This window comes from Echinops telfairi, unplaced genomic scaffold, assembly GCF_000313985.2.
Source record: "Echinops telfairi isolate 266 unplaced genomic scaffold, ASM31398v2 ScPeMD7_7468;HRSCAF=8506_0, whole genome shotgun sequence".
NCBI classification, from domain to species: Eukaryota; Metazoa; Chordata; class Mammalia; order Afrosoricida; family Tenrecidae; genus Echinops; species Echinops telfairi.
Genome location: NW_022111369.1, coordinates 31,977,637 through 31,988,271, shown reverse-complemented (window position 1 = coordinate 31,988,271; position 10,635 = coordinate 31,977,637). Strand labels below are relative to the sequence as shown.

At 41.4% G+C, this 10,635-nt stretch overlaps 1 non-coding gene and 1 pseudogene across 1 annotated transcript; one reads left to right on the top strand and one right to left on the bottom strand.

Moving 5' to 3' along the window:
- Nucleotides 1-5,758: 5,758 nt before the first annotated feature.
- Nucleotides 5,759-6,142, bottom strand: LOC105978691 (annotated as a pseudogene).
- A 2,019-nt stretch (nt 6,143-8,161) lies between these two features.
- Nucleotides 8,162-8,319, top strand: LOC115873447. The gene has a single exon (XR_004048444.1). It is a non-coding gene; the product is annotated as a U1 spliceosomal RNA (small nuclear RNA).
- Nucleotides 8,320-10,635: the final 2,316 nt, after the last annotated feature.

Sequence of the window (10,635 nt, the reverse complement as noted above, 5' to 3'; positions counted from 1 at the left end):
GTAGAAGTTGTTAAGCTGGAGAATGTTTTGTTGTGTACATTTTTGCCACAATTGAAAAATTTGAGGGGATACCCCCTAAAAGCCAGAATTGTGCTGGGGGGAGCAGAGCTCTTGTAGTATACACCTTTCCCTCTAGCCAAGCACCAAGCAACTCACTCTGAGTTAGTGCACTCAGTGGCATCACCTGGGAAGGTTCTCTCCATTCACAGTGAATGTTTCATAAAAGCAGCTTCACTCAAACTTCGTTTTTTGTGATGGACAATTTAAGAGAACAGTGTGGACCTGTGAAAACTGTTGTGATATTGAACATAGCTTACAAGGACATTGCTGGGGGGAAACTCAAGTGTATGAGTGGTTTTCTTGTTTCAAAAAAAAAGGTGAAATATAGATTGATGACAAACCTCATTCTGGATGTCCATTACCTTCCCTGAATGGACAAAAATGTTGACTCATAGTGCATTTGGAGTTCGTTCCACCAAGTCAGACTATTAATCAAGCTTTCTAGTTAGAGGTCCTCAAAAATTGTGTAACTGTTTGTGACAAAAAAAAGGCCTGATTTATTTCAGAAGGGGGACTGATTTTGCCACCTTGACAATGCACCTGTTCATGCTGCCATCTCAGTAGGCCAGTTTTTGGCAAAAAAACAGCATGCCTCTCTTGCCCCATGGACCTGACTCAGCTGACCTTTCTCCGTGCAACTTGTTTTTGTTTCCGTGAATGAAGGGGAACATGAAAGGACACCAATCTGATGAGGTAGAAAAGGTGAAGAAGAAAACGAGGGATGTGCTGTCAATTATCTAAACAGATGAGTTTGAAAAGTGTTTCCAAGAATGGAATTGCAGATTTGGTAAATATATTAAGTGTAATGGAGAGTACTTTGAAGGTGATAAGGTTGTTTTGTTTAAAAAAAAGTAAACACATAGCTTTGAAAAACAATTCCATTTTGGGGGGTGTACCCCTTATATATATTTACATGAATATCAATGAGTATAAGGAAGAAGAACATGTTCTAAAATTGATTTTGGTAATGATTGTACAACTCTTCTGGATATGATTGAACTATTGAATTATATGATATGTGGATGAAGTGCCAATACAACAGTTTTGTTTTGGTTTTTAAAAGATATATAAGGAGTTAAGCAGTGGTAAAATAAAATTAGGGTTCAGGCATGAGAGTGAGGCGGTTGCACATTTATAATCATGTTGCCTAGATTTCATTTTGGCCTACAGGAGGCCCAACAATAAGATGACAGTGTCTAAATATTAAGCCAATGAAAACTTTAACTCCACCCACATCCTGCTTCCAAAACCCAGTCCCTAAGCCACGCCAACATCTCAGCATCTGCCCTAGATCTGAGACAAAGCTAGTCTTGCCTAATGAAGCTTCCCTCTACCCCGACTCCACTCTATAAAGCAAACAAATGCAAGTTGTCTTTATTCAGTGTCATAGCTGAGAAAAACAAACACAGAGGTTGCATAACTTAGACAAAACCCCACATGAATAAAGCAGTCAGGGATGAAGTTCAGGACTTATCCCAAGAGGTCAGACCTGAAAGCTTAGGGGTGTTTGGTGGTGGGTGAGTTCGACTCTTCATCACCTCCACATCCTCATTCTTCTAGGTGCGAGCTTCTCTGGATTTGGGGCTGGAAGGAAGAATCAGAAAAGTGCACATATCTTCTTACGTGATTAGGCCTTACTCTTCTCAGTTGATTGTAATTGCTAATCTAGCTTACTGTTTATGAGCTCAATGCAGGTGGTGACTTTCGGATCACCCTCTGATGAGAGATTTGGTGAGATCCTTGGCAGACTTAGTGATGTCTTCTTCTTACCTCCATTCTGCTCCCTACATTCATGCTGCAACCACTTCTGAGAGGACTGTAACTCCCAATCTCCGATATCCTTGGAGCCAACTCTCAAGCCTACAGTCAAGGGAGGACATTCTCATCTCTACTTGGAGGGAGATGGCTACCCTCCATGGTCTCCGGTCACCTTCATTTTGCTCCACTCATGCCACTCCCGGTCAGTTCTCTCTTCCTGCATTTCAGTAGCACAGAAGGCAGATCTGTTGCTTTAGAAGGTCATGCAGCCAGAGAACAAAACGTCTGCTTACTTCTCCTTTCAAGTGATTTGCTGGGCTACCTTCCCCCATATATTTAGGAGAGATAATAGTCTCTGTACACTTACACCCCTCCCCGAGCCCCACCCTAAGTTCTCCCAACCTCCTTCAGGAGGCGAGGACAGTGATGGCTGGTTGGGCTAGTTCTCTAAATAGCCTCTCTGCAAACCCTGCAGGAGAGTGCCTGATCCCAATTGCTGGCGACTCTATAAATTAGAATATGGGACACACTCTTCCTTCAGCCTTCCAGTTTGAGTTTGAGTAATAATTACAGTGAATAGAATGCTTTTTATAGTGATGATTCTCAATGCTAGCTGCCCATCCAACTACCTGGGATGTCTTCTTGAAATTAAAAGACAGAGTTCCTAACTTTATTGCAGACAGACTCATGGCTCAGAATCTCCTAGGTTACAACCAAGGGATCCACAATATAAACCCCGTGGGAAAGGGACCAATCCTCTGGGATAACTGGCATTTGGCATCTCACTACTAACCATGAGGAAACCACATGAGGACCCCAAGCTCCTTTACCAGTTCGGACACCAACCCTCTTTCCCAGGGCTCACCAAGTCTTCGCTGGATTCGATCATCTGTTGCAGTGGCCATGCAGAACTCAGACAATACTCATGATTATGAGGGTTTATTAGGTAAGTAAACACAACAAATCAAACCCAGAAAAACAGAAAGCATTGGGGGGATACAGTGCTTTTGTCTGCAAGACCCTCTTCTGGGTCATGTTGGCAGACAGGTCTCTCAGTCACAATATCCCTTGGTCTCTCTGTTGCTTGGGCAAGAGTTACAAAGCACCTTTGGTGCTGATAAGTACCCACAGGGCACCCCATTCTGCAAGTTGGCCTCCTGCCTGAAAGCACTTGGCTTTACTCATTTCCGTGGGCCTGCAAGACTGGCACTCTGTCTTATGATCTCTGAGGTCTGCTGCCACGCCCATTTCACATAAGGAACTCACACTCGCTTAGATGGTGGCTCTTCTTTGTTGCTGGTTGTGAAGTTCTCTTCTTGATGATGAAATGGTTCACTTTACACTCAACAGAACGGCAAAACCACCCAGCTCCACCCCTCTCCTTAGAGGTCTCTACGCCAAAGGCTATGGATAAAAGACCCATACCAACTAGTTGCATTTCACCACAGTCCCCTTCCAGTAAGTGGAGACTCCTTTGGAAACAGGGAAAACCTGTGACTTTTCTGGTGTCAAAGCACTGCTGAGAAATTTGTAGCCCCTAAACTTTTTCAAAGTTCTTTAACCCCAGATTTACAGGTGATCTCTCATGGTTTCCCTGTACAGGTGACTCATCTAGTGTTTGTGGGTAAATTTTATTGGCTTCACTCAAAAGTAATCTTATTTTTAAGTAACTAGGAAACATTTCACCCTTCCTCCACCATGCCGACTAAAACCTTATCAAATATAATGCTGCTTTTACCAGTCACAAGACGAAACTAAACATATTTATAAAGAATCCACATGACCACTAGCTAGTCCAATACATCAAGTTAGAAAATGAGAATTGCTAGTTTAACTTTACTTTCTAATATAGCCAAAATTTCTATGGTGGTATCAGCTTCCAGTAGAGTGATTTCTGAGAAAGATTTATATATGTTGGACTTTCATTACATCATTTGTTTGGGATTCCACAAAAGAAAATATGCCGGGAGAGTGATGGGTGATTCCTTCCTCAGATTTCCTTTTTCTTGCTTGCTTGCTAACTTTTGCTTTCAACGACCAAAGAGAGGCTACTGACCTTTAAAATGCAAGGAATCTGGTGTCCTATTTCTCATCACAGAGCTTCCTTCGTGCCAAGGTCCAATGGGAAATGCTGTTGGTTATATCACCATTTCATTAATGCATTGGATTCCCTCCTTCTGGTCAACCTGCCCCCATGTGCCTCCAATTCTCACCAGATTACTCTTCCCAAATTATAGTCCTGACGATTTGATCACCACCTCTGTCACATCCCTTAATTAAATATCACTTAATTCAAAGAATACTTATTAAGGAACTACTAAGTTCACAGCACTGGGCTAAATGCTATGGGAAGACAAACTTGAATATCACAGCTCCTGCCTTCAGGTCGTTTATACTCCTATAAGAGCTATACGGCATTTCCTAACTACCTTTAAGGCAAAGCATGTAAATGTTATATCTCAGGTTAAGACTAAACTATGGGAGTTGAGACACTGGAAAAAACAAAGATAGCTCATTTTCTGATGATGCCCATTATTTACAAAGAAGTCTAAATCCCCTATTGAGGCAACAACTGCATTATAAAGTGGCTCTGTCAAACTACATCTATTTCCAGTATAGTCAATGCACATTACCTGCCCAAGGGACAGCAATCTCTTGAGTTCCAAAAATTCTATGCAGGTTTTTTCCCTATCTTTCCTAAAGCCGAACTCTTTTGACTAGATCATCACTCATAGTACTCTAAGTTTGTCAAATTCTGGGAAGTTCAAATACCATCTTTCCCATGAGAACTTTCCTGTGTCAACCAACTGCAGGCTCCTCTCCATCCTTTGCATCTGAGCCACTCGTGGAAGTCTTCTTGTCTGCTTCTCTAAATCCAGAATAGTTTTCAAATACACAACTCTGGCCCACAGTATTGACTGGTCCTATCCAGTTCTTTGCTGCAGCTCAGCATCCCAGCCTCACACCTTAGGTCTTAGACTCTACAGCGTGCTCCCTTATTGCCCACACTCCTAGTGCTAAACCTGGTCCTCAATTCCAGCTCCATCTTTAGTACCAAACTGACCTGGGCCTCTGCTTTGATTATAAAAGTATCTTTTTCTACTGCACACTCTGCATACCCTTCCCTCACAATATATATTCTGTGTCTTCTGCTACTTATCTCAGCTTATGAAATCACCTTAGAACATTTTTTCAATTAGCATAATTTGACTGTAACTAATTTACATACAAAAAGTACATCCCTAAGGGTCTGGCAGAAAAAACAAAATGGACATCTTTATAGACATTCTTTTGAAATTCCAAGCTAACTAGCTAAATATCTTCCCTACTATGATTTCATAAGACTGAATATTTGCTCTGGATGTACCTTTGTTCCTTCTAGTTCTTGGCCCTAGTTTCTTGCAGACCGTTTTGTGACCTCACTCCAAATGATGTTACATTGAACTGTAGAGCAACTCTGAGCTAAAAGTCACTGAACAAACATATTTCACAGAGGTATTGCTTCCTGCTCATGGTACTGCTGTTTGATTTTCCCACCCTCTGTGGACATCATGCACCGTGGACTCAACCTCATTTGCTCCCTGATTAGTGATCATGTTTCTCCCATAAGAAAAGGAGAAGCTAGTCTCCACCAGTGTCCCTGCTCCCCCTTACTCCCCTCCCCCTCCCCCAAGTTCACAGATACACCACTCCCTATTTAGAATAACGGTCCTTGGTGCCTCTAAAGATACAAGCTCTACTGCCTCCTCTGGGATTCCGTTGCCATTGCCACTGAATGTATTTGCCTCATGGCTCCCCAGCCCCTTTGTTAATACTTCATTTTACAACCACATGTTTCCTTGCGCACAGAGGCTTCAACAAGTTTGTGGAAAAGAGGAATTATATCATAGAATTTTTCTACAAACTTCTTTTTTTTTTTTTAAGAGAACAAATCATTTGATTTATTATTCAAACAAGCTCCATTTGTATTTATTTAGCTTTCTGACTCTGTGCTTGTGCCTTCAACACTTTCACAACGATTTTCTGCTCCTCAATAAGGAAAGCACGCTTGATCCTGTCTCGGACACATTTAGCGCACATGGACCCACCATAAGCCCTGCTGACGTGTTTTTTGGTTTTGGACAACCTCATGAGAACTTTGGGTCTCACAGCACGGACCCCTCGAAGTCGGCCTGGGCACACACCGCATGCAGATTTTGGCGCTTTCCCAACCTTTTTTGTATATAAGTAAACAATTCTGTTACCAGGGGTTCGGGACAGCCTAGTTTTGTTAGAGGCTGTATTGTAGGACAGCCTACGGCCGGTAGGTCAGACGCTGAACCATTTTGAATGCCTGCACACAGCGTCTCCGGAAGAGGACTCTACAAACTTCTTGAAGCCCTTTGTCACAACCTAGGAAATCAAAGGCAAACTGTCTTATATGTATATGCCACATTCTGTAGTATATGCCACATTTGATTGTATATGCCATATTTTAAAATATATAGCTAGAATAGCACTTTGGGGGAAAATGGTAGTCACAATATAATTAAAGTGCTAGTCAATTCTACGCAAGATGCCTCAAAGTGCACAGAATTCCTTTCAATGCCTCTCAGACCTGGCAAAACTCCTGCTCCACGCTAATGAAAACTTCCAGGACGATATTCACTTAAATGCATGTGAAGGAGTTGTTATAAAATGTCTCAGTAGAATGGTTTCTTAGATTTTGAACTGTAACATAATGAAAACTGTCTAAAGTCTACCAGCTCTAGGCTGTCATACATTAGAAAGAGCAAGAGATCATCAGAAAAATGCCGATTCTAGGGCGAATATATAATTATCCCAAGAATCTTGCAGTTCCAGAAAGTTTAAAACCCAGAAGAGGGGAACGTGTAAAAATTACATAGATGACAACCTGAAAGACCTCCCAGTGATCAAAGCTGGAAAAATTCGGGAGCAAAATAAATAACATGAGACTAGATTGTGACCTAACGTATCAGATAGAGACGCATGAGTTCACCTGAAACGTGTGACTAGATGGAAGGAGAGCAGAGCTCCTTTACAGGGAATTTCAAATAACATGGATACACATTTCCCACACCTTCCCTCTCATTTGAGGGTGCATCGAATGTAGTGGTTTGCTTCCAAAGAATACTGTTTGGAATTAAAAATATAAATAGTACAATGGAAAATCCTGGACAATAAAATTTTGAATTAACTTCGACAAGGATGTCATCTTTTTTGTTCAAAACCATTTTATTGGGAGTTAATACAAACGTCATTCAATAGTTCAACCATATTAAGCAGTATAATATAATTGCTACCACAATCCATTTCAAAACATTCTTTTCCTTCCTGAAATCCTTGACATCAGCTCTCTTTTACCCCCACCCCACCCCCTCACCCCTCACCACAACCATCACCACTGTACACCCACTGAAACCTTGATTCTACAAGTTGTCCGTATGCATTCATCAATCCTGGAGTTCATACACAGAAAAACATAACAAAAATTCAAGAGAGTAACCCCAATGACTTAACAAATCTGAGATAAACCCTAGTATGAACAAACAAAAAAATACAGAAAATGTTGAAAACCAGGTTAGGTCTAACATGCATCATAGGAAGGATCAACTGACCAAGTTTTAACCATTCAAGTCAGGTTTATCTTTTTGATTTTCTATGGTCATCTCTCCAATGCACTGAGTTTAGTAACACTTTCCTCACAGCCCTCTACTATGGACAGAGAGAGATCACCGGAGGCTGAGTTCCTATGTAGATCCCACAAATGTATCTTGGCCTCACACTGTGAACCATCGCCTTCTGCAAACAGGATTCTCACAATTTAGGCTCTAAAAATATTCCCTCCATTGGCTTCAGATTATAGGATTTACAGTCCTTTGGTAATTGATGATGGTGTGCTTCTTCCATGTGGAAATCTCACTTAGATGGTTGGTTGTTTGGAAACAAGCTTTTAAAACCCCAGATGCTATTTTACCTGATAGCCAGGTACCATCTAATTTCTTCATCACATTTTTCTCTAGCACCCATATCTTCTGTGTTCCCTTGCTGAGGGCGAGGATCAAGCAGGGCCATGATGTAAGAACTAATTGTTAGTTGGAACTAACACTAGTGGGAGTAGCAATATCATGAGGGTACGGGGATGGTCGGGAAGGGGGAAAATGGAGAAAGAGGGGAACCCATCACAAGGTTGGATATACACCCCATAAGGGGATGAATAACAGAAATGTGGGTGAAGGGAGACATCGGACAATGTAAGATAGAAAATAATAATAATAACAATATATAATTGATCAAGTATTCATGAAGGTGGGAGAGTGGGGGGAGGAAGGGTAAAAAAGAGGAGCTTATAGGGAGATACCATGATCACGCAGGTGGTTTTCCCAGGGCAAGGCTTATCCATTGCACTCGGGATGTGCTGACCCCTGTGATTTCCACAAATGTGGGAAACTCTGCTGCATAATTTGTGGTAGTGGGGGACTGCGTTCGTGCTCTCCCCTGATTTTTTTATTTAAAAAAAAAAGGAGGAGCTTACACCAAGGGCTCAAGTAGAAAATGTTTTGGAAATGATGATTTTAACATATTTATAAATGTACTTGATACAATTGATACATGGAAAGTTATAAGACCTATAAGAGACCCCAATAAAATTATTAATACAAAAATTTGGAATTAGGATTTAGTGTGAGCCCAAAACCCATTCTTGGATCAATGTTTGTTGTTTTGGTTTTTTTATCTGTCTTTGGTTCCCTTTCAAAACCTCCTTGTTAACTTATGGTAGAGAGTCTTATTGATCATCCCTGAGGCAAAAAGACCTTCCATTAATACTGATACTGATTAGACCCTGGTACTATTTTTTATAGTTTTATTGGCACATAATCCACATGTCATAAAATTCAATAGCTCATTCATATCAATTTTAGAACATTTCTCTGCACCCCACCCCCAATATAGTTAAATCACTTTTTAAATGAGTGGTGTAATCACAATCAGTTCTAGTGCTCCCTTACCCCTCCTGCATGCATTGTTTGCTCACCCAACAACCTCACCCTCCCTATATCTCACCCCCACCCCTACCTCCCCTATAAACCCTTTCCCCAGTTATTATCTGTATGCATCTATACCTTCTGTGCTTCACAAACTGGAAAACTCAACAGAAACGATAAAAAACAGAAACAAAGTAAAGTAGTAAGGATAAAATAATGATACAAAGATAAAGATACAAATAATGAATAAGAAAGAAAAGATCACCATCAGTATTTAAAAGGCCAGGGAAGACATTTTTGTTATAGAACAAGCAAGAAATACTTTCACCTAGAAGAAGTTGGGTCAAGAGGGAGGTCAACAGCCCAAGTATCAAGTCCAATCTATTATTATTATAATGATCTCTATCAGATAGTAAAGCTGTTTGAGACCCTTGTCAGAGGGGATCTGCCAGAGACTTAACTGACTAGATACTCTGCAGATTCGTTTTGGGCTCCCACTGTCCTTCACAGCCTTCTACAAAGTGGGTGTTCCAAATTTAGGCTCTGATATTTGTCCCGTTGTCATATTTGAATTTTGTTATTATTGTCTTTGGATCACGCAAGCTGGCATGCTTCTTCCATGTAGACTTAGTTGACTCCTCACTTAGATAGTTGCTTTCTTTGAATACAAGCCTTTAAGACCTTGGACCCTATTCTGCTTGATAACTGGGCACCATCTGCTTTCTTCACAACCCTTTGCTATAGCACCCTTATCTTCAGTGATCATTTCATGAAGATGAATATCGAACAGGGCCATGTTATTAGAACTAACTGTTCTTGGATTAGAGCTAGAATTAAAAGGGGGCCCAGAATCCATCTGACTCAGGTTTACTTTGGCGGTTATATTATGACAAAATCAAAACCTCACAAGACCAGCTACCCCAACAACAGCAACAAACCAACATGCAGACAACAAAAAATAAGCAAAACAAATGTAGGAAAACAAACACCAATAGAAAGAGAAAAGTAAAACATTGTCCATCATCGCCCTGGCGTATAAAGTGATTGCACTGGTAACAACCACCACCAATTCCTTTCCATTGGACACCCACCAAGCCGGGGGTTTCCTCCAAGCTCTAATGACCACCACTTCCACAGGTCTGGGACAGCTACTCTCTGCTTCCTCTCCCATCTGAGTACCCCGATTCTCAGTCCAAGGGTGCAGGCAACTTTGAGTCAGGGCTCAGTTCATTTTGCCAGGCCTCTACGTTAAGTCAGGTGTAGTCCCTGAGTTAGGCCATGCTGCCCTGGTGCTACTTTTTTAAAGCACTGTTGAGAAAGGGATATTGGGCCAATGTAGGCTGCCTCCATATCACAGTGTCTGAATTATTCACTTGTATAGAATCAATCCCTTCATGGCTGGATGCTATTTACACAAATAATGGAGGTTAATTGTCAGGGGAAAATTTACAATAATATTCACTGAGAATGTCAGCCCAGGATTGCCAGAATAATGCATATCTTAATACAGCATCTAGGGCATTGATGTAGCAAAGCCATGTTTGCCCAACTGCTAACAGTTCAACTACCTTGATACCACTGTTTTCCATATCCTGAGATTCCATGTATTTTCCAGCTGAAGTCTTAAGGGTACAAGTGTGTCCAGTTCACCCACTGGAGTTTCCATATCAGATCTCACCGATGCAGCCTCTGAAACATGTCGTGCACCTTGAAGAGCCAGGAATCAATGTCCCAGTGTTCCATAGCACCCAGCCTGGGTCCCCAGGATGCTCCCAGAAGCCCAGGTCAATGTGGCCCATTCAGTGCATTCCACCAGGGACACGCCCCACCT